The sequence below is a fragment of the Balaenoptera musculus genome, chromosome X (assembly GCF_009873245.2).
Source record: "Balaenoptera musculus isolate JJ_BM4_2016_0621 chromosome X, mBalMus1.pri.v3, whole genome shotgun sequence".
NCBI lineage: Eukaryota > Metazoa > Chordata > Mammalia > Artiodactyla > Balaenopteridae > Balaenoptera > Balaenoptera musculus.
In genome coordinates this window covers 114504479-114510868 of record NC_045806.1, presented here as the reverse complement: position 1 = coordinate 114510868, position 6390 = coordinate 114504479, and positions in this window count along the sequence as shown.

Here is a 6390-nt window from a genome sequence, read left to right as displayed (position 1 = left end):
GCAAAGGACACCATAAACAAGACGAAAAGACAGCCCTCAGAATGGGAGAAAATATTTACAAACGAAGCAACTGACAAAGGATTAATCTCCAAAATATACAAGCAGCTCATGCAGCTCAATATCAAAAAAACAAACAACCCAATCCAAAAATGGGCAGAAGATCTAAATAGACATTTCTCCAAAGAAGATATACAGATTGCCAACAAACACATGAAAGGATGCTCAACATCACTAATAATTAAAGAAATGCAAATCAAAACTACAATGAGCATACGGTATTTGTTTTTCTCTTTCTGACTTACTTCACTCTGTATGACAGACTCTAGGTCCATCCACCTCACTACAAATAACTCAATTTCGTTTCTTTTTATGGCTGAGTAATATTCCATTGTATATAGGTGCCACATCTTCTTTATCCATTCATCTGTTGATGGACACTTAGGTTGCTTCCATGTCCTGGCTATTGTAAATAGAGCTGCGATGAACATTGTGGTACATGACTCTTTTTGAATTATGGTTTTCTCAGGGTATATGTCCAGTAGTGGGATTGCTGGGTCATATGGTAGTTCTATTTTTAGTTTTTTAAGGAACCTCCATGCTGTTCTCCATAGTGGCTGTATCAATTTACATTCCCACCAACAGTGCAAGAGGGTTCCCTTTTCTCCACACCCTCTCCAGCATTTATTGTTTGTAGATTTTTTGATGATGGCCATTCTGACTGGTGTCAGGTGATACCTTACTGTAGTTTTGATTTGCATTTCTCTAATGATTAGTGATGTTGAGGATCCTTTCATGTGTTTGTTGGCAATCTGTATATCTTCTTTGCAGAAATGTCTACTTAGGTCTTCTACCCATTAACACATATATATGGAATCTAAAAAAAAAATGGTTCCAGAGAACCTAGGGGCAGGACAGAAATAAAGACGCAGATGTAGAGAATGGACTTGAGGACACAGGGAGGGGGATGGGTAAGCTGGGACGAAGTGAGAGAGTGGCAAGGACCTATATACACTACCAAATGTAAAATAGATAGCTAGTGGGAAGCAGCCGCATAGCACAGGGAGATCAGCTCGGTGCTTTGTGACCACCTAGAGAGGTGGGATAGGGAGGGCGGGAGGGAGACGCAGAGGGAGGAGATATGGGGATATATGTATATGTATAGCTGATTCACTTCGTTATAAAGCAGAAACTAACACACCATTGTGAAGCAGTTATACTCCAATAAAGATGTTAAAAAAATAAATAAATAAAATAAATGGGGGGAACTACAATGAGGTATCCTCTCACACCAGTCAGAATGGCCATCATCAAAAAATCTACAAACAATAAATGCTGGAGAGGGTGTGGAGAAAAGGGAACCCTCTTGCACTGTTGGTGGGAATGTAAATTGATACAGCCACTATTGAGAACAGTATGGAGGTTCCTTAAAAAACTAAAAAACTAAAAATAGAACTACCATTTGAGATTTTAATTCCAGGTTCTTATGAGTTGCTATTGCCTTAGGCATTAGCAATTATTTAGACTTACCTTAAGTTTTTACCTTTTTGTTTTTGTTCGTCATTGTTTCCTGCAGTGGTGTGATGGAGCCAGCTTGCACTGACTCACAAGAGCCAATTTGCTACCAATTCTTTCAATTTTGTGTTCAGTGACGTCATGTTGGTAGCTTGATGTCAGCCATCATGGGACTATGTATACCACAGAAATCAGCAAACAGTACAAATTGGGGCTCTTCCCCCAGGGAGTCAATTGTTAAACATTTATCAGCACACCACTGGTTTCTTGTATGTCATGTCTTTCCCTTTATTGTATTACTTTTCAGTTTTAGTACCCCCTTGAGTATTTCAGAGATGGTCTATGAATGATAAATCTTGTGAGTATGTATTTTCCCTCATACTTGAATGTCAGTTTGCCTAAGAACAGGACTTATCAAAGAGACTGCTAATTGCCTAACCAAAGTCCAGTTTTCCCTTTTTCCTCAGGAACTAAACCTCAATTTTCAGCACAGTACACTGCTTCTTGGAGTAAATACTATATTTTTCAGTCTTTTTTCAGCCAAGCGTGGCCATAAGATCAAGTGCTGGCCAATGAAATTATAGCAAATACTGTGTGGGACTCCTAGGAAGCCTCCTTAAAGAGTACTGGCGGGCTTCCCTGGCGGCACAGTGGTTGAGAATCTGCCTGCCAATGCAAGGGACACGGGTTCGAGCCCTGGTCTGGGAGGACCCCACATGCCGCAGAACAACTGGGCCCATGAGCCACAACTACTGAGCCTGCGCGTCTGGAGCCTGTGCTCCACAACAAGAGAGGCCGCAACAGTGAGAGGCCCGCGCACCGCGATGAAGAGTGGCCCCCACTTGCCACAACTGGAGAAAGCCCACGCACAGAAACGAAGACCCAGCACAGCCAAAAAAATAAAAATAAATAAATAAATAAATAAATAAATAAAATTAAAAAAAAAAAAAAAAGAGTACTGGCAAAACTGGGAGGAGTGTCCATTTTACTCTTCCTCCCCCTTCCTTCATCTGGCTGTTTGGAATATGGGTAAGATGGCTGGAGCCCCAGCAGCTACATTAGACTGTGACATAAACTGTGGATAGAAGCCATACCTTGAGAATGGTGACAACAGAAAGACAGAAGGAGCCTGAGCACTGATAACTTCATGAAGCTGGGTTGATCTTACATACCTCAACTTTTCTCTGACAGTTTCCATCTCTTTGCTTTATATTTGGGGAGATTTCTTCCACCTGAGTTTCCAAAAACGAATTCCTTCTTTAGCCGCACCCATTCTATTATTCATCCATTTTGCTGAATTTTTTATTGAATTTTTTATTTTAGCAGTGAGGTTTTTAATATCTGAAGACACTCTCCTACTCTCTGATTGTAGATTAAATAAATATTGTAACAAGCTCTTATTCTTCCTCTTGCTCAGCTCTGCTACAAATGGATATTTAATATTCATAGATTGAGTAGAATCAAAAGCTTTTGAATTCTGGATCTCAACTTCCAAATTACTATCTGGTGCTCTATCTCTGTGAGTTCCTTGGGAATAGAGAAAATAGGAGTTGCTGAGTTAGTACTTATGTTAAATTCACTGGTAAAGATTTTTATTGAAGAATCAATTAGCAGAAAAGATACTTACTCATCTAATAATAATGTACTCATCTAATAATAAAATAATAATACTTACTCATCCTCCTCTAAATAACTTCAGGTTTGGGGTTTGATGATGTGAACTGATAAATAGTTATCATCTAATAAAAAACAAATAACCATTCATCATTCTGGCAGAGGAATTGATAAGCTTTTTTTGTAAAGGGCCAGATATTAAATATTTATGGTTTTGCAGGCCATATAGCCTCTGCTGCAATTACTCCGCCACTGTAGTGTGAAAGCAGCCATACACAATACATAAATGAATGGATGTGTTCCGATAAAACTTTGCTTAAGAACAGTAACATTTGAATTTCATATAATTTTCAATTGTCATGAAATATTATTCTTCCTTTTATTTGTTTCAATTATTTAAAAACTGTAAAAAACCATTTTAGCTAGCTGGCCATACAAAATCAGGTAGCAGGCTGGATTTGGTCTGCAAGCCATAGTCTGCTGACCTCTGTTCTAGCTATTATTTTCAATGCCTGTTTTGGCCAGATAAATCCTGCAGTGTTTATAGCTCTCTTCTTCTTTCACCTCAATTTCATCATCAACTAATGGATGTTTGGGAAGGGATCATAGGTGTTTCCTTTCTGTTATTTCCTTTCTACTCAGCCTCATTTGGGCCAATTTGCATGCATATTGAAAGCCTATGGACTGGCCCCAGCATTATTGCTTTACTTTGACTCTGTTTTTCCTATGATTTTATTTTTAACCCAACAGTGATGTAAGCTACATACATACATGCACACACACACACACACACACACACACACACACACACACAGAGGGAGGTTAAGAGAGATATTGAGATAACTATCTTTCCTTATTACTATGAGAAATTGGGGTGGCTGGGTCCATCAACGTTTTGAATTTTGGTACTCCAGACAATGAATAAAGTCTGTCCCTTTACAAGAAAGGCAGGCAGTATGTCCTAATCCCAGAACTGTGAATTTTAGAGTCAAAAAGGATTAGAATATTCATTCATGCAGATCATTCCATCTGATGGAACTTAACTAGTTCTCAGGTTGTGCTTCAAACCAGAAACATTTCTCTTCAGAACATGGGTCCTGGTATTTGTGGACTGAGAATTCTAATCCTTCATTGCACTAATTCCCTTAGTCACCTGGGCTTTACTTTTCTAGTTTTACTTTTCTGAAATAAGGCCAGCCAATTTAATGATAAATAATAAAAATGATGATAATAATAATAATAAGGGAGCCAACTTCCCTAGCCAGTGTTGTTAAGGAAATGAGGAGAAAGTGTGTGAATTTCACGAAAATATTTGCCAAAGCACATTGTTCCTTTGCACCTCATATCATATTTGCATAAGAATAAATGATCTGATGTCAATAGTTTTTATTGTCCAAACAACAAGGCATTTGTAAAGGGTTCAGCCTTATTCTCTTTTTGACACATCCTTAGTAGAATAGAATTAAGGTAAATCTGTGAAGAAAGCAGACGTAGTTGCTTCAGGCTGGGCCACATTACTGAGGTCACCATGAGTGCCAGCGTCTGGTCCTCAGTGTAAGAAATTCAGTAACTTGATTTTTATGGCATTCACACTGCGGTGATCAGGCTTCAGGGGACTGCCTCATGCTAACCAAATTTACAGGGGACTAACTGATTAAACAGGAAGCCAATTGATTAATTTATACTGAAAAATAGAACTAGCCAGTGCATTCTCTGCCAGAAGAAAAGACAACTTGAAAAACCAAATTAAAGTCCAAAGGTTGTTTGAAGAGTATAGAAATCCGGACAAGAGTTATTAGATGGATTTAAAGTATAGTCACCACGCTATGGCAGCCTGATGAGTTCTGCTTCTCTAATGGAGTGGCAAACCTTTCCAGCAGATCCCAGGATTTATGTTAACTGATTAGGGACCCCTCTCTTACGGCCACTGCTGGAGACACATTGACTATGAGTTACGCTACAGAACTCCTTTTTCAAGTCTCTAAGAAAATTGTGTGATATGAAACATAGCCCAGGACACACAAACAATATTCTGTTGCCACCACCCGATGGACCAAATATTTCTACATCAAAATCCACTCCTTTCCCTAAACTGTTTTTCCTATAATCTTAGTCTATTCTTTGAAAATTTCCTTCCCCTTCTAGCTCTAATTGAAATTCAGCTCTCCCCTGAGAATGTCCTTTCTCCCGTTGCCTTCTTAGGTGATGGTTTTCTTTTTCTACCAAACTCCCCCATATTACTGAATCTGGAGGTGGCTTAGGTGTCCGTCTTGTTTTCTATTGCCATTTCCAGATAATTCTTCTTCCCTCCAGCAAAACACCTTCATTTTGAATCTTGTGTCATCAGGTCAAACCACTTACAATGCCCACCTTGTTGCAGTCACCCACAGAGCACCGATTCCTCGAATATTTTAGCTCTTGGCACACTGTCACTCTCTCCAATGCTGCATCTGCCTTAATTCCTGGCGATTTCAATAATGCACACAGATAATCCTACCTGAAGCCTGAACTCTTGGGTTTCTGGACCTCCTCTTCTCCAGTGACCTTGTCCTCCCCTACCATTTCAGCCACTCACTCTCATGACCAAACCCTAGAGCTAGTCATTACCAGTAACTACACTGCCTCCATGATCTGAATTTTCTGCATCCCACTACCCCACCACCACTTCTTATTTTTTCCACTCCTTCCCTCTAGTACCCCATCTCCGGCAATCCTTCAATCCAATTAGGACCTATAATTCATTAATCCTCTCACCTTTTCACTATTTCTTATCCCTCGTAGCCTTCACTTCCTTCAGTACACAGCTTAGATTCCACAGCCAATCACTGCAATTTCTCTCTTGTATATATCTGTACCCATGACTCCCTTGCCCTTGTCTTGCTTCATCATACCTATCTGGCAAAGTCTCCACTCTATTTTTTTTTTTTTTTTTTGGCTGTGTTGGGTCTTCGTTGCTGCGCGGGCTTTCTCTAGTTGCAGTGAGCGGGGGCTACTCTCTGTTGTGGTGTGCGGGCTTCTCGTTTTGGTGGCTTCTCTTGTTGCGGAGCACGGGCTCTAGGCACGTGGGCTTCAGTAGTGGTGGCACATGGGCTCAGTAGTTGTGGCTCGCGGGCTCTAGAGCGCAGGCTCAGTAGTTGTGGCGCACGTGCTTAGTTGCTCTGCGGCATGTGGGATCTTCCCGGACCAGGGCTCGAACCCGTGTCCCCTGCATTGGCAGGCGGATTCTTAACCACTGCGCCACCAGGGAAGCCCCCTCCACTCTAT